This window comes from Nuphar pumila, chromosome 12 (genome assembly GCF_984573655.1).
Source record: "Nuphar pumila chromosome 12, dmNupPumi1.hap1.1, whole genome shotgun sequence".
Classification (NCBI taxonomy): domain Eukaryota; kingdom Viridiplantae; phylum Streptophyta; class Magnoliopsida; order Nymphaeales; family Nymphaeaceae; genus Nuphar; species Nuphar pumila.
The window spans coordinates 30,197,032-30,215,621 of NC_143260.1; the positions used below are offsets into that span (position 1 = coordinate 30,197,032).

An 18,590-nucleotide genomic window follows, 5' to 3' on the forward strand; every position below is an offset into this window, starting at 1 on the left:
CAGAATGTAAACAGTTGGGATCCGGAACTGCTAAATACATAAGGGTGTCCAGATCCAAAACAGCTAAAAATTACAAAACTTTCATCTTTGAAAAGCTGAATAAAACGTGAGGTCGCTGTCCATGTTTGGACACTTTTTTTTTTGTGTGTGTCTATTTTCACAATATGCCAAATAAAAGAAAATTGGCAATGTACTGAATACATGATCTAAAACGTGTTGCATTAAAAAAGACATAAAAAATACTTTAAAAAACTGACAAACACTATAGATGGGCGATTTAATTTTTAATTTGACAAAATGTGATAAGAAAAAGGCTTCCATATGTGATTTTTCTTAGCAAATAAGTTAGGGGTATAAGAACTACAAGGTTCAGATTCAGGAATCAAGATGGTCCGAACTCGAGATCTGATCAAATTCGATCTATTATTGAGTTTTCTTGAAAAATATGTTTTTTTTTTTTTGTGTGTGTGTGTGTTTTAATCATTTCTCTCAAAAAATATATAAGCACGATATTTCCTTTTTGTTTTTAAAGATTCAAGCGGAGCTTTGTGAATGATGGCAACAGACATCAGTCGGTTTTTCAGTCTAATGATTTTATCCCGAGTTTTTCAAAACGGATACAATCCTTCAAAAAATAGATTACTTGAAAATATCACGTTTTCATCGCAATAGTATCATGTTCTTAATGCAATTTCTGTAATTTATAGATATTTTTATTATTTCCTTATATATTCCTCACATATAAATATACCGGTATTTCTCGAGATTTTCGAAAAAAAAAACAAAATTTAAATTATCGTGAAAATCCGAGAACGAAGATCTGTGAATGTCACGAAACAAGGATCCGAAGTTTTGGACTTGAAGCGCGTGGGGGCCGCCAACCTCATCATGACTCGGGCCTACCTCCTTTGTCCTCTTGCCCCCACCCATTAAATAAACCGCCGAATCCCCTACCCGACTCGCATATTCCCTCACGACAGAGACACTCCAGCTTACCCCGTGTCGTGTTATTTAGGCTTCATTTTCTTCGTGTCCATGTGTCGCTCATCGCTCCACACTTCCGGTACGCGGACTCCAAGCATTCAATTGTAATTCACTTCACCCCTCGACTTACGTTACTTGCCTCCTGCCTTTGCGCCGCGCCCGTCTACTCTCTCCCAAATATCTTTCTTCCTCCCCCACAAACCGATCGATCTGTCCTTCTCTGCGACCCCCGATCTTCATGCATTTCACCAAAACCATCATCAGAAATCCTCCCCAATTCCCAAACCCAGATCCCATTTTCCACATTCGATCCCCAGATTTGCAGAGAGGGGAGGAGAAGAGAAGAGAAGAGCATGAAGCATAGATAGCGAGGAGGAAGAAAGAGAAGAGAAGAGAAGGAAAAGAGAGAGGAAGGAGGGTATCTGAAGCCTAAAGGAAGGAAGGAAGAAAAAAAAAAAAGATGGGGAAGGGCGGATCGATCAACGAGAGCGTGCTGAAGAAGATCCTGCTGAGCTACGCCTACGTGGGGATCTGGATCTTCCTGAGCTTCACGGTGATCGTCTACAACAAGTACATCCTGGACCGGAAGCTCTACAACTGGCCTTTTCCCATCAGCCTGACCCTGATCCACATGCTCTTCTGCTCGACCCTGGCCGTCCTCCTGGTCCGCGTCCTCCGCCTAGTCGAGCCCATCGGCATGACCCGCGAGCTCTACGTGTCCTCCGTCCTCCCGATCGGTGCCCTCTATTCTCTGTCCCTGTGGTTCTCCAACTCCGCCTACATCTACCTCTCCGTCTCTTTCATCCAGATGCTCAAGGCCCTCATGCCCGTCGCCGTCTACTCCCTCGGCGTATCCTTCAAGCGCGAGCCCTTCAAGTCCGAGGTTATGCTCAACATGCTCGCCATCTCCGCCGGCGTCGCCGTCGCCGCCTACGGCGAGGCTCGCTTCGACCTCTGGGGCGTCCTCCTCCAGCTCGCCGCCGTCGCCTTCGAGGCCACCAGGCTCGTCCTCATCCAGATCCTCCTCACCGCCAAGGGCATCACCCTCAACCCCATCACCTCCCTCTATTACGTCGCCCCCTGCTGCCTCGGCTTCCTCCTCGTCCCCTGGATCTTCGTCGAGCTTCCCGTCCTCCGCGAGACCTCCAGCTTCCACTTCGACTACTTCATCTTCGGAACCAACTCCCTCTGCGCATTTGCCCTCAACCTCGCCGTCTTCCTCCTCATCGGCAAGACCTCCGCTCTTACCATGAACGTCGCCGGCGTCGTCAAGGACTGGCTCCTCATCGCCTTCTCCTGGTCCGTCATCCGCGACGCCGTCACCACCGTCAACCTCATCGGCTACGGCCTCGCGTTCCTCGGCGTCGCATACTACAACCACTCCAAGCTGCAGGCCCTCAAGATGAAGGAGGCGCAGAAGAAATCCGCACAGGCAGACGAGGAGTCGGGATTGCTGATGGAGCAGAGGTCTGAGAGGGAGAGCAGCGATGCCATTGGGGGCGGCAGGAAGACCGATTCACAGGCTTGAGGTCGTGGTATCTCTTCAATCGGATTGAATGGATGCAGCAATTCTCCTTTCACCTTTTTCTTCTCATTTTCTTTGTTCTTCTTATTATTTTGGGTATTTATAATTTTAATGGTCTAGGAGAGCAGAATTTGGTGGTTTAGTCTTAATTTCTTCTCTGGATTATGGTAGTAAGATCGGTAAATTCGCAGTATCTATTCGTAGTTTTTGGCACAAATGTTTGATAAAGAAGACGATGAAGATCTTGATCATGATTTGTGCGGGATTCATTGGTTAATTGTTTGGCTGATAATCACGAACTGGCGGGCTTAGTTCTCCGGATTTGAATACGAAAATGGGGGAGGTTGCTTCTGCATCGATCGATATGTTTTGGCAGCCGGATTTGTTATGATGGTGGTCTCATATTATTATTTGAAGAGTGATCTGGTCCCCTCCATCTTTATTTTCCAGTAGACTGGTTATTGAAATTCTTGCGTCAAACATTTCTTGCTTCAATTTTTCTGTTGTTGTTTCCTTTTCATTTTAATAGCAATGATAGAAACTTTGTAGAAGCCTGTTTGAGGCTGTGCTGAGACTATGTCTACTCTGATACAAATAGATCTGTTTACCATCTATTGGAATATATTTTGCATTAAATAATTGTTCTTTTTCTTCTTTATCCTTTTGCATACATGTGGAACTGATGATTTCATTGTTGAACACTGCTGATGTATCTTTTGTGGTATTTTTATGGGTGTAGTCCTCGCTGGTCCCAAACCGTTATGGTTACATATCCATAGTTCCACATTCTGGCAATAGACTCCGTTTTATTTATTGTTATTCTTCTTCTAATCAAGTGCAGAATCGTTCACATAAACAATTGTATGCAATTAGTTGGATTGTATAGGAATCAATGGATCCAAGGTGCACTCATGGATCTAGAGATCAAACGCATGGTGACTGTGTTTTAACCATAGTTACCAGGAAACAAAATGGATACGAGAAGCGACATGTGAAGTAGATGCGGGGAAGCAAGTGTTAAAAATTAGTATGAAGCGGGAAGCAGGATATGGTTATGAAACTATTATACAATTGCATGAAAAAATATAAAGGAAATACATAGAAAGCAATATGAAGCGTGGGCAAAAGAAAATAAGAAATGATGTGAACACATATAAAACAATTTAAAACCGATATGCAAGCTTGTTATAAAAAAATTATAATTTTCTAATGTGAAAAGCATAAGTGAGGTAGTGAGTGGGAAGTGAGAAGTGAAAGGGAATTGATATAAGAAATGAAGTGAGCTTCCAGGAAAACGAGTTTCCCCATGTAGCATGAAGCTTCTTTCAGGGAATCAGAGAGTTTCCCCTTTCCGAAGTAAGCTTCCAGGAAAATGAGTTTCCCCATGTAGCATGAAGCTTCTGGTAACTATGGTTTTAACATGACAAGCAGAGTACGTGTGCCAATTCTATAAAGAGCGACAGATATGACACTACAATGTAAATAAATATGTATGCATGCCATTTAGATTATTTGTTGTCTGAAGTTGCAGTATTGTTCTTTTGTTGTTTCAAAAATCATTGTTAACAGTGTATGATTTGATTCTTTCATTAATATTAGAAACTTTATGGGGTCTTGTTTGAGGCTTTGCTTTCAAAACCACGTCTACCACTCTAATATGAATGGATCTCTTTACTATCTCTTGTATTACAGCATTAGTAAAAACTCATCATTTTGCACAGACGTAGTGTTTGATGAGATCATTGTTGGAACTGAGTAACCATCTCTTGCATTTGTGGGTTTTATGTTTAACTCCATGGATGCAATTCAAGTTTAATCATTTTATTTTTATTACCAGTTCAAGTTTAATCTTTACTCATTATGGTTACTCATCCATAATTCCATGTCCTCTCATTGTTTGCTTGTTGTTACTTATTTTTCTAAGCAAGTGCAAAATTGTCGAGCTTAAACACTTGCATGTAATTTGTTGGAACACACAAGAAGCGAATAGGCCAAGGTGCACTCAAGAACCTAGAGTTGACTCCATGTCTATTCTGTTTTTCCTGTGACAAACTAGGTGACCCTTGCCGCCTGTTTATATGACATAGCAAGGTGTATGAAACTACAATTTAAACAATTTACTGGAACTCATTTAGATCATTCAGTGTGAGAAGTTGACTTGTAATTGTGCGGATTTGCAGATTGGATTGTTATTTTTTGTCATTTTGAATTGCATCATATATATGGATTGTGTTCTTATTACACCTATAGGAGCCCTACTATATTCCATTAACTTATTTGACCTGGATTGCTGTTTATTCTTAGATCTGATCAAGCCTTTAATCCAAGTCTCAAGCCTTGCAGGAAACTATTGTTAAGGTAATGGACTTCCTGAACTTGAACTGGGGTAATCCTTCAATTTACCTAGTTCAGACTTGGTTGAGTTTCCTAGTTAACAGTAGTATATCGAGTTCATGAGCTGTACTTTGTTCGATGGGAACAAAACTGGTCTAATCATGGGAATTTAAAAAAAAAATGTATAGCCTCATTTCATATGTTTTGCTTGTCAACAAGATTCTATGCTAATATCACTGGTTTTGCTTTATGACAAGTATGCTTCAAGATTTGCTATTCACATGGTTCCCACAAACTGTTAGCAGAAAACATTTACCGAACAATATTTTATTTTTGGAACTGTTTCTTTTGGTGCTATCGATCACATCACGCTCTGTGGATCTCCGAAGCCTATATGGCAAAATTAAAAATTATGTATTAAGTTCATCAAATTTGATTCAGAATTCTGTCAGCCTTTGAATCTATATCCACTATCCTATGTAGCAGATTAGGTGTCTTTACCTTAGTAAAAATAGTTTAATGGCCAATAATGATTTTAACACATAAAAGCAATGATATCTGGGAGCTGATTGTAACACTTCTTATAGTATGATACAACATTTGCAGTGCACATCCAACCAACTGAACTCCAAGAAACGATTGTGGGACATTATATTCCAATTTGTTAAATGGTATGCTGGATCTGTTATGATGTATTACTTTTCTTTTGTATTTTTAATTACTTTACTCTTCCTCTTTTTACGGTTACTTTTGTTTACTGAAATGACCGTAGTTTGATTAAAGGGTTGGTGAACTTGGTTTTTCAATCTGGTTCTATTGGAGGGTGGTCTTTTTAACTAAGAAGATGAGAAAGATGGATCTACTTCAACACATCTTTTCAAGTTATGTTCTAAAATATTTCAACATATACTAAAATATGAAAAATATGTTCAATGCCATTTTCATTGTGTACCACCCGTAGGTTCTCTATGCCTGTTAGAGTATAAATTTTCTTTGGAGAAATACAATTGATGTTTCTTTTAAAACCTTGCCCACTTTTATCTATTTGGTTGTGCTCCTTTTTCATTTTGCTTTTTCTACATTTATGCCTTGAGTTTTACAAGTTGGGATTTGGAAAAACTTAGATCAGGTATGCATCAGATTTTATGTATGGAGTGTATTCAAGCTGAGTGTTTCCTGCAATATGAAACATGGAAGATGGGCAAATCAGGTTCCATGATTTGGACCATGACAACCATTTCCATACAATTGGAATATAGACTCAGTGATCATGTAGTTTGGAAGGTTCCAATTTAGACTTGTTGATGGTAACCTGGAATGTGGGGATGTAAGAGCATAAATTGCCAGTTGAACAGAATCACAAACTTGGGCTCTGTGATGGAGGGAGCTTTGAAAATCTGTGTCTGTCTTTCTCATATATTATTTTCATTAAGGGGCATCTTCCCATATTTTCTAATGGACTTATTCCTACATTTGATATTTCTTTTCTCAAATTATCTATTGGTTGACACATAAATTCAGTGTATTGGTTTTACTGCTAAGCATTTCTTTTTGATATGGTGGCTACATTGCATTTTTATCTGAGGGCATCTCGTTGTGTTTGACAGGACATCCAAATTCAAGTAAGGAGTGGGGTTACCCATTTCCTAGGCATTGCTTAGCATAACAAATTTTGATGTCCTTATGATTATAAAATTGGATAGCGGGAACAAATGAGGTATTTGTGCCATACCATATGATTATAAAGAACGATAATATGGCCCCAACTATTTCAAACAATATTAGCAACCCATGCATCGAAATCGACAGATTGAGAAGAAGCAACCTGAAAGTAAGGACATTTTTGTCCCTGAGCATGTTGTCTTCTAGCATAGACGTAACGTCCATTATGTTCTTTTGGCACTTCCTGTTATTTCTTCTATTACAATACACGATAAGGAGCAAACACAACTCTTAAAGGAGAATGTATCATCCGACAAAAGGTTAGTCATGCTGGAGAGGAAGAATAAGGAGTTACGAAAGGATGTGCAGAATTTGATGAGACAAATTGGGTCACTGGTTGAGATGATTATGAGTGGGTTTAATAAGATCAAGGGAATGAAGAGACTACCGAATAAAGAGACTCTACCAAGGCAAAACAAAGAGACAATTTATATGTTCATCTGAATCGTCAAGTGCTAGTGAATAAACATATGTGATTTATGTATCTCGATAATTCTATGTTGTAATTCTATCATTCTTTGTTGTAATTATGTATTTTCTAGTGTCGATTTATGAGATATTATTTTGTTTGTTAATATCGATTTGTAAATTATTATGTTGAATTGTCGTATATCGATTTGTAAGCTATTATGTATTTTCTAGTGTCAATTTTTGTGATATTGTTTTGGTTGTTAATATTGATTTGTAATATATTATGTTGAATTGCCGTATATCAATTTGAAAGATATTATGCTAAATTGTCGTATATCGATTTACAAGTTATCAAGCCAAAGAGAAGTGAAAATTCTTATCAGCTTTCTTAAAAATGGGAACTTCAGGGTCATTAATTGATGAAATAGGGAAAGGTTCATCAGCGAGTTCAATCTTTGGCTTCTTAATGTCAGTCTGATTACTGCTTTTGTTAGCACACCTTCTCTTTTCTTGAGCAAATGAATGAGGCGAAACTACCTCCGCAACTCGCCTTTTTTATGTTGTTTTGTTTGTTATATATTGATTTGTAAGATATTGTTTTGAATTATCGTATATTAATTTGTAAGATATTATATGTTTTCTAGTATCGATCTAGTATCAATCTGTTTGATATTGTAACTTCATAAATCATAAAAATACATGATTACACGAAACTTACCGAGACGACAAATCATATATTATGTATTTTCTTGGAACACGCAGGTTTGTGAGATATTATTTTGTTTGTTAATATTGATTTGTAATATATTATGTTGAATTGATGTATATCGATTTGTAAGATATTGTGTGTTTTATAGTATCGATTTGGTGATATTTTTTTGTTTGTTAATATCGATTTGTAATATATTATGTTGAATTGCCGTATATCAATTTGCAGGATAGTAGGTGTTTTCTAGTGTTGATTTGTGAGATATTGTTTTGTTTGTTAATATTAATTTGTAATATATTATGCTGAATTGTCGTATATCGATATATAAGATATTATGTGTTTTCTAGTATCGATTTGTGAGATATTGTTTTGTTTATTAATATCGATTTGTAAATTATTATATTGAATTGTCATACATAAATTTGTAAGATATTATGTGTTTTTAGCGTCAATTTTTATGAAATATAGTTTTGTTTGTTAATATCGATTTATAAGCTATTATGTTGACTTGCCATATATCGATTTGTAGTATATTGTGCTCGATTGTTGTATATCAATTTGTAAGATATTATGTGTTTTCTAGTGTCGAGTTTTATGATATTTGTAGTATGATTTCTATTATAAAATTACAACAAAGAATTATAGATTTACAACAATGAATTATAGAATTATGATAAAGAATTATCGATTTACAACAAAAAATTATAGAACGCTAAACATTACAACGATTTACACTAATGAAAGTTAAATACTATAACTATTTTGTAGCTGAAGAATCCACACGTGATTTCGGTGTTGCGTTGCTCACTTTTGAATTAAACTGAGTCTGTCATTAAACAGAGCAATATCAAGCACTACATTAAGTTTAACAAGAAATGCAAACATCCTCCCAAAATTGTTACATACCAAAAGACTTTTTAAACTCATGCCATTGTTCCACTCAAACAGGTCAGGAGGATTGCAGATTTCAATGTTGTAATTCACATCTGTAGGGTATTGCTGCATGTTGAAAATTATATAAGTTAGATATTGATAAATTGCATGTAATATAATTTACATGAGAAACAATATATTGTATTACATATCTGTTCATGCAGAGGGCTTGGTTGTTTCTTAAACATTTTTTTGCAAACCAATTTCAATGCACCCTTTGTCTTATGATGACTGCGATCAGAGGCAGGTTTTCTTTTGATACCCTTCACTAGGTGAATATTTTCATCATAATCTACAAGGTTTACTCCTGACTTGTCGAAGATGATGTTGATGCTTCAGTGCAACTTATCATAAGGGTCAGGTGAAGCGTGATTTTTACCTACGTTGTTCGATCTCGTTTTCTTAGATTGGTCTTCATGAGCTGCAACGGACTCATGGTGAATTAATTGCACTTTTTCAAGTAATTTTTTTGACACTTTTCTCATACATACATAGGCTTTTTCGCTTTTCGATGCCAAATCTGTAATATGCGTAAGTGACCTACATAGTTGTTGGTAACGGAAGGCTATGTGGCATTTCTCATCAACACCAGATGGATTGATATTATTTATATCCAGCAGTTCAATCTTTGCTTGTATCGTCCATCTTTGTATTATATATGACTCAGGTATTTCTTGTATCTTCGCTTGATTAAGTGTTATTAATGCATGACGACATAAAACACCTTTGAATTTAAACATTTTGTACGTATATTCAACTGTTTCGTTGTCAACATTGTATGTAACATGTACTTTTTTCCTTTTTGGTTGCTCTTCGCGCTCCCATACAATATGGTATTATGCATATTCTCATATTGCATACGTCCTTCTATGTTGCAAATCATGAACTGTATAACCTCCTTAATTCATTCAAATACAGTTAGTGTATGCAGATTTGCAGGTCACGTCAATATTTTCATGCCCAAAGTTACATGGCAGATGTTGAAGCATTTCATATCTTGTTCAAGCTCATTCTGTCTAAGATCGTCTACAAATAATTCATATTGTTTCATTAAGCCAAACATTGTTAAACATGAATACAATATTTTTTTTAGTGTGACATGCATAGATTCAGCTCTTTGTGTACTTATCATACTTGCACAAAAGTATTGTCTTCCATATGCCAATACCCACTTCTCTTTATCTGTATATAAATTTTGTAACCATACATAGTCTTCAAGGTCGTACATCTAAATCATTTGCTCTCAATCAGACATAAAAGTGACCTCGTCTATGCTCTCAAGTACACACTTTCTAAACTTTTTAGCAAACCCTGTCTTCTGATTAAAAATGTATCTTATGTTCTTTGTTGTATTTTGAAAGATATGTCACAAACATAGGCGATGATGTTGATATAACCATACATGAGACACTGCAGCTACAATTGCATGATTATCATATGTAAGTACAACTACAGGGTGCTTTCCATTTATTGCCTGTGTAAATACTCTGAACAACCACTCAAAGCTTTCCTTGGTCTAGTCATACAAAAAATCGCTGCTTAATATGCAACTCTGTGAGTGATGGTTCACTCCGACATACTGCACAAATGACCACTATTTTGTATTAATCTTCACTGTTGTATAAAAAATAAGCACATCATTGAAGTATTCATAATCTACTCTTGACTTTGAATTTGCCCAAAACATATTCACAGCATACCCATCTTCATCCAGTTGCATTGCACTAAAGAAACCAGAGTTATTGCTTGAATTCTTCTGTAGGTAATCAACCAAAGAACATATTTCTCAATTCTTCATATTGTCTAACCTCTTCCTTCTCAAATGGTTTCTTAGATCCATAGGTATGAATGATACATTCTTGCGATCATCTATGTGCGCGCACAAATTATATGTCTTTCTTGGTGCAATGTCGGCGCTATCAGCAATTGCAGCATGCACTTCAGTTACTTTATGATGTGACCTTAACATATGAGTCATAAATTAATGGGCTAATTCATGGTTATGATCATTGATTAAAGTATACGAACTACATATTTCTCATTCAGAAGTCTTCTTAAAACCATTCTCGCTGGACAACCACATCTTGAATCTGGCTTGCTCTTTGTTGGATTTTCACTTGACTTCTTCCAACCTTGCTTAGAACAAACATATGCTTTTTTCACCACGATACCCTGTGCATTTTTTGCCCAAGAATACTTTTTAACACTGAAGCCAAGTTTTAAGGCATAATCATTATAAAATTTGTATGCGGCTTCCTCATTATTAAACTACATTTCCTTTACGTGAACAGAGTCAAGTGTACTATCATGTAGACTTGAGGTGCCTGCACCTTTGTCAAGTGCACTGTCATGATCGTTTACCTCATTATCGAATTGCATTTTGTCTACTGGAATGGAATATTCAAGTCAAGAGTGAATCCAATGCTTTCACCCTTCTTATCATATGCATCATTAGTGCATATATTCACTTCTTTAGGTGCGTCGATAGTACGAATGTTCGTTGCTCCATGACTTTCCAGCGATTGAGATACATTATCTTCACTGCAACTAGTTGATATACTCAACACTCTCATGAGCAAAATATCAATTTGCGTTAGCCAGCGCATACGTTTACTATGATTTATTCAAGATGCATATAATAACAACTACCGATTAGTTAAACAAGTCAAAGAAACGATTGAATGAATCCCAGTATCAAAGCAACAACATAATATCTTACAAATAAATAATAACAAACAAAACCATATCTCATAAATCGACACTATAAAACACATAATATCTTAAAAATTGATATACGACAATTCAACATAATATATTATAAATGGGTATACGACAATTCAGAATAATATCCTACAAATCGATATACGATAATTCAGCATAATATATTACAAATCAAGATTAACAACCAAAATAATATCTCATAAATCGACACTAGAAAACACATAATGTCTTATAAATCAATTTACAACAATTCAACATAATATATTACAAATCGACACTGAAAAACACATAATATCTTACAAATTGATATACAAAAATTCAACATAATATATTACGAATCGAGATTAACAACCAAAACAATATCTCATAAATTGATATTAGAAAACACATAATATCTTACAAATTGATATACAATAATTCAACATAATATATTACAAATCGATATTAACAAACAAAACAATATCTCACAAATCGACACTATAAAATATATAATATCTTTTAAATCGATATATGGCAATTCAACATAATATATTACAAATCAATATTAACAAACAAAACAATATTACCAAATTGACACTATAAAATACATAATATCTTAAAAATTGATATACGATAATTCAATATAATATATTACAAATCAATATTAACAAACAAAACAATATCTAATAAATCGACACTAGAAAACACATAATATCTTAAAATTGATATACGGTAATTCAACATAATATATTGCGAATCGATATTAACAAACAAAATAATATTTTACAAATCGACACTAGAAAACACTTAATATTTTTCAAATCGATATACGATAATTCAACATAATATATTATAAACTGATATTAATAAACAAAAAAATATCACCAAATCGACACTATAAAACATGTAATATCTTATAAATCGATATACGATAATTCAACATAATATATTATAAATTGATATTAACAAACAAAATAATATTTTACAAATCGACACTAGAAAACACTTAATATTTTTCAAATCGATATACGATAATTCAACATAATATATTATAAACTGATATTAATAAACAAAAAAATATCACCAAATTGACACTATAAAACATGTAATATCTTATAAATCGATATACAACAATTCAACATAATATATTATAAATTGATATTAACAAACAAAACAATATCTCACATGTCGATACTAGAAAACACCTAATATCTTACAAATCGATATACAATAATTTAACATAATATATTATAAATCAATATTAACAAACAAAATAATATCTCACAAATCGTTACTAGAAAACACCTAATATCTTACAAATCAATATACATCAATTCAACATAATATATTACAAATCGATATTAACAAACAAAACAATATCTCACAAATTGATATACGTGTTACTACAACCGTGATTTGCGTTACATTGCATATACTGAGTGAATGAACAATATTGGATAGGGTAGAGGCCCTTGCTCGCATTTGTAACCAAGCATTCTTGTCAACAAGTCCCAATGTCTTATGAATATCTTCAAGTTTTCAACCGTCGAAATAATAAAATCTACCTGCAATAACAAAACAATGCCTTAATGATATTCATGATGATATGCGTCTTTCAATAATAGCATGATGACATGAAAAGATACTCACCACACTTTAATGGCACTTGTTGGAATGTTTGTGCGTCATTGTTTTTTTCCATACCGCCTAACAAAAACGAAGAAGAAGAGATGACTGTTAAAAGAGATGGCCGACAAATTCCTCTATGATGCCCACCAATGATCGAACTAGTCGTTCAATTTATTGTTATCTCGACGAGGTAGAAACGAACCCGAGAATGTTTTCTATCTAACACAAGGTAGGAACGAGAATGCGGCCATGTGTTGTAACACAAGCTAAAAACAAAGGCAGAATGTGCAAATCTATATAGGGGGAGCGGGAGGACATTTTCGTTCAACGCATATCTATCTTACGGAAGAACATTTCTGTCAAAAGCATATCTACCTTTTTTATATGTTATTTTAGTATAAAGTCATCATGAGCAACATTGGCATATGAATTATTGTGGGTCCCAAGATATTCCTCCATACACACCGGAACACTCGAATTTGTGTTCCGGGGAGAACACACAACACCCTCTCCCATATTAGGCATAGGCATGTCGCTGATGTGGCATCTCCATATGGGAGAGAGGTGTATCGCTGAAGTGGGTCCCAACCGGTTCTGATGTGGCATCCGATTTGCATGGCAGCATCAACTGCCCCACGTTCTACGCTGCAAGAGAGTGGGGGGCAGTTACAATCTGTAACTGACTGTGGCTCGCCGGACGTAGGCTGTTTCTGGTGGCCGGAAGAAGGAGATGGTGGAACTGAAGTCGGGTGCATCAGTGATGGGGAGTCACCAAGAACACTGTTGATCTTCTTGTAGTTGGCGTCCATGGCTTGATTGTCAACCACACAATTTGAATGATCCAGTTCCATGCCAGAGTTAATATAGCAAGTCCCAATGAATCTGATTCCTTTGCGACTTGCGTATTGCGAGTCTGCAGGATCATCAGCAGTCAGGGCCGAGAAACAGTTACCACTGTGAGCTCTCGATGTTCGAACTGAAGTGGCCTTCTGGCGACGGTTTAATTTTACTTCAGTCCATCCGTCCTTAGGTGGAGAGAGATCACTGTGCTCTGTTGGATTGGTTTTACGAACCCAACATTAGATCGCTGCATGATCAGTGAGTGGAACCACATGTGGCGCAATATTTAATGCGTTGTTCATAAATTATTTCTCGGGAATCATAATGTCAGTAGTGAAAATCTAACGTAATGGAGACACAAATGCGAGCGAACACACAATGCTCCATTCCTTTAGTGTGATTATCAAATCCCAGGAAAGTGCCCTGCAAATATGATGCAATGACATTCCGTAGAAAGCCTGGGAAGGTGCACCGAAAGGGTATTTGGTTCATTCCCCGATGCCATTGATGGGCCACAAGAAAGCGGCCAGCCACTTGCCATGGACCTCCCTCTGAACAACTACAACATGGTTAAGCTCCTCCATCCTCTGGCATTTCTCTTCCTATGCATCCCTCCCGGATGGTCGCTTGACGACTCTCTGGGCTCATTTGTCTCCTCCGGCGATCCCTCCTCCCTCGCTTCCTGCCTCCCGATCGTCATCAATCCCTCGCAGGATTTCTTCAGATTTTTCTGCCTCCCAAAACAGGCCAGAGGAGACGATTCCGCCTGTCTCCTGACGAAACACGCCCGATCATCCTCAATCCCTCGCTTGCGCTTGCTTTCTGCCTCTCGCTTGTGTGATCTTCGGGTTCTTCTAGTTTCCACAGCAAATTTTGAGGCTTCAAGTTGCTGAGCTCGTAGATCTTTGCCAATTTTTTGGTGATTTCTTCGTTGTTGCGGCAGCGAAGCCTAAATTTGTGAAAATCGGTGGTGGTTTGCTGTTTTGCTTCTCTTCGAGTTGGTAGTGGAGGTTAGACTGTCAGATCTTCATGTTTTTCTCGTTTTTTTTCTATAAATTTTGAGGTTTGTCTTTCAATTTCGTGATTCTTGGCCTTTGATTGCATTTTCTTTCTTGACTTTGGAGTTTTTTCACGCGAGTCCATGCTGTTCACACAACGTAAAACAAATGTTGGATATAACTAACACAGCGGGCGAGTACAATCAAAACAAACATTGGATGAGTACAGTTGTTACAAAATAGACAGAACATAGAACATGATTATATTCATTCATTTTGTCCAAGCTTGATCGAGGCATCAAACAAGCCCTTATGAAGCAGTGGTATTCGGGAGGCCAGAGACAAACACTAAAATAAATAAAAAATAAAAGTTGAAAAAAACAAATTAAGAGACTCGAAACAAAAACTCTACTTGTACATAACACCTTCGCACCTGACAAGACCTGTTCTACACCTTCCTGTGGGTGCAGTCAATTGGCCCCGTTGGGGGAAGGCGGGGGGAAATGATACGGGCTCTGTTTTGGGAGCTCAAGGAGACTCTACTTGTTAAAATAAAAAAATGTACACACAATCAACGTATCTGGTGTCATTGTCTTCGTGTCTCTGTGTTTCGCCTCTTGGTTTGACCGGGTTCGGATACCGACTCGACCTGGAAAAGTGAGGTTTCCGAAGTCTGACTCGCAGTTTCACTACTAATACCAACAAAGGCAGACTTCTTTTCTCCTTCTGACCCGAGGTGGGGGGAAACACGCTTCCGACTCGACACCCCCAATTAGCGAAGGCATTTTCCCGACTCCAACCCCCCCTCCCTCGTTTTCTCATCATCAGGTAATCTCTCTCTCTCTCTCTCTAGGGTTTTGATTGCGAGCTGCCTTTCCTGATTTTCGGTTTTGGGGATCTCTTCTTTTTCTCTTTCTTTGGGGTTTCTGAGCCTTTCTATGCAAGTTTTATTTTTCTTTCTTTTTTTTTCTTGAATTTTGCCGGTAAATTTTTGGGTTTGTTTTCTTCTGCCTGATATTGAGTATCTGAGGGTTTCCCGATCTCTAAAATTTGGGGGATTTTGTTTATGGTGTTGGGTTTTCTTGATTGGTCTGGATTTGTTTTTAGGGCGGGAGTTGTGTCCTTCTCAAACAGACCATGGATGGGAACAAGGATGAAGCTCGGAAGTGCCTGAGGATCGGCCGGGAAGCCCTCGACTCCGGCGACCGCGCTCGGGCCCAGAAGTTCATCAGCAAAGCCCGCCGGCTCGACCCGACGTTGGACGTCGACGATCTCCTTGCTTCCTTCGCCGCCGATGACGGTAACCCGCCATCGCAGCCGGATTCTTCTTCGCCCGCTGCCACGCCTTCCTCGTCGACCCATTCGGGGCATCCTCCCCCTGGGTCTCCTGGAGTTTCCGCAAATGGGTCTTCGTCGAAGCCGTACACCGAGGATCAGGTTGCGATTGTGAGGCAAATCAAGAAACAGAAGGATTACTACGAGATCCTGGGCGTGGAGAAGGGATGCTCCGTCGAGGACATTCGCAAGGCCTATCGGAAGCTGTCGCTCAAGGTTCATCCCGACAAGAACAAGGCTCCCGGCGCCGAAGAGGCGTTCAAGGCCGTCTCTAAGGCGTTCCAGTGCCTCAGCAATGAGGAGAGCCGGAAGAAATATGATCTATTGGGGACGGAGGAGCAGGTATATGACCGCCCATCGGCTAGATCCCACCATTTCAACGGATTCTACGATGCAGACATCGACGCGGAGGAGATCTTCCGGAATTTCTTCTTTGGCATGCCTCAGGCAGGCACCCCCTTCGGCGTGTACAGGTTCCGGACCGGTAGAGGGCCGAGCCATCACACCGAAGCTCAGAGCGCAGGAGGGTTTAACCTCAGGGTTCTGGCTCAGGTTCTCCCTGTGATACTCTTGCTGGTCTTGAATTATCTGTCATCATCCGACCCCGTCTACTCTCTGCAGCGCTCTCATCCTTATATACATCGACTGGACACCCCGAAGGGGGTTCCATATTTTGTCAAGTCTGAGGCGTTCCACCGAGACTATCCTCAGGATAGCTCCGAGCGCGCCAGGCTCGAGGATCGCATTGAAAGAGAATATTTTTCGATACTCACAAGCAATTGCCGGGCTGAGCTGCAGCGTCTCCAGTGGGGTTTTTCATACCAGACGCCGCACTGCGACATGCTCAAGAAATTTGAGACTGTTTGATGCTGTACGTCTTGTTTCTTGCGATTAATCTGGTCGATATTAGAGGGTAGCTTTACTATTATGTGTCAATTGCCCTGTGTTTCTTGTGAAGAAACTTGGTATCCTTCATTGTTATTAAAATGACGCTGCATTTTGTCTTTCTGCTACACGATCTTTTCTGGCATGGTTTGCGGTGTTATCATTGATCCTTTGTGGGCGATAGAAAAAGGCACCCTTTCTGTTCAAACAGAAACTTTATGATTTGAGAAGTATTTCAAGCTTTTACCACTTTCATGCTGCTTTTGTACGGAACATTGTTCAGTGTTGCAAATAATGCTTTCACCAAGTTGTCTATCTCGATTTTCTTAGCAAAATGTATTGGAGATTCCATTTCGAGAGAGAGTGAATATTGTGATCAAAAGGAGGTTGGAATATTTGTCCGACCAATTCCCAGTCGGCAGAGTACTGATTCTGGTTCTGCTCAGAATACATCTTCCTGCAAAGCAGTAGATGCACAGTTTGAACAAGTGTCACCAATCAGTAGAAAGCGTCAAGCCACTCTGAGCTTCAACAGAACCCCCAAGGAAAGATGGCCTCTGATTCTTCCAGGACCCCAACATCGACACCAACAGCTCCCAATAATCAATTCAAGCCTCTAGACAAGGATCCTTTGCTTTCTTCCTTTTGAAAATTTTCTTCTTTTCTGTTGCGGTTAAAAACATGCTTTCTTAACAAATCCAGTCTCCCTTTTATTACTATTATGACTACTGTTATTGTTGTAGACTGCATAACCAATAGACCATCATCATCATCCATCCAAGTTTCATCAAACCTTTTTGTTTTCTTATTTGAGAAAATAATTTGCCAAAGCAACCTTGTTTGGCATTTGTTACTAACTTACTATTATATTCTTATTGTTTCTTTTGTTATCTTGATCACCCAAATCCCAAAGCATAAAGTTTTATAGGAAAATATAAGAGCACCATTTTCTCAAGCCAACATATTTTGTCTTAATATTACTGTCGTGATGATTCTGATTAGGAAAATGTTTTGTCTTTTCTACCTTCATATATATTATATTCTGTTTAGGTATCGCCGAGCTCAATTTCCGAGCCGAGCACGAACATGGAAAACTCGGCTCAGCTCATTTTACATATTATATACAATATGTGTTTTATATGCTTCTTATATGTTTATATATGTATTTTATAGATATTATTATATTTTTTATATATTATCAAGCTAAAAAAACACTTTAAAATAATTTTTAAAAAGAAAACGAGCCAGCTCGTAATGAGTTGAGCTCGAGCTGGGGTGTACCCTTAACGAGCCAAGCCCTCACATCCCAGGCTCGGCTCATTTACCAGCCCTATAATAAGGTTGCTGCTTGCATTTCCACACTTTGAGAAAAGGTGTTGATTCTTTTAGTGTTTTAGCATACTAATCATTATATCTGATGGGAAAATGAGCTGCAGCTTCTCTTGCATTAGGTCCTCTTCACCAGATAATGGAGAGCTGAACTTTTGAAACACTTGAGTCATTTTTCCACAGCATTTTATCTGAGTGATCTTTCTTTATCCTTCAAAAATATGGGAAAATATGCCTCTGAAAAACAAAGCAGGAA

At 37.9% G+C, this 18,590-nt stretch overlaps 2 pseudogenes across 2 annotated transcripts; both read left to right on the plus strand.

Moving 5' to 3' along the window:
* The first annotated feature begins 1,122 nt into the window (after positions 1 to 1,122).
* LOC149820490 (putative sugar phosphate/phosphate translocator At5g25400 pseudogene) lies at positions 1,123 to 3,150 on the plus strand (annotated as a pseudogene). Its single transcript, XR_016426570.1, has one exon. The product of XR_016426570.1 is annotated as a putative sugar phosphate/phosphate translocator At5g25400 pseudogene (transcript).
* Positions 3,151 to 15,513: 12,363 nt separating this feature from the next.
* Positions 15,514 to 17,133, plus strand: LOC149820491 (chaperone protein dnaJ 49 pseudogene; annotated as a pseudogene). Its single transcript, XR_016426604.1, has 2 exons — positions 15,514 to 15,613; positions 15,893 to 17,133. The product of XR_016426604.1 is annotated as a chaperone protein dnaJ 49 pseudogene (transcript).
* The last annotated feature ends 1,457 nt before the right edge of the window (positions 17,134 to 18,590 follow it).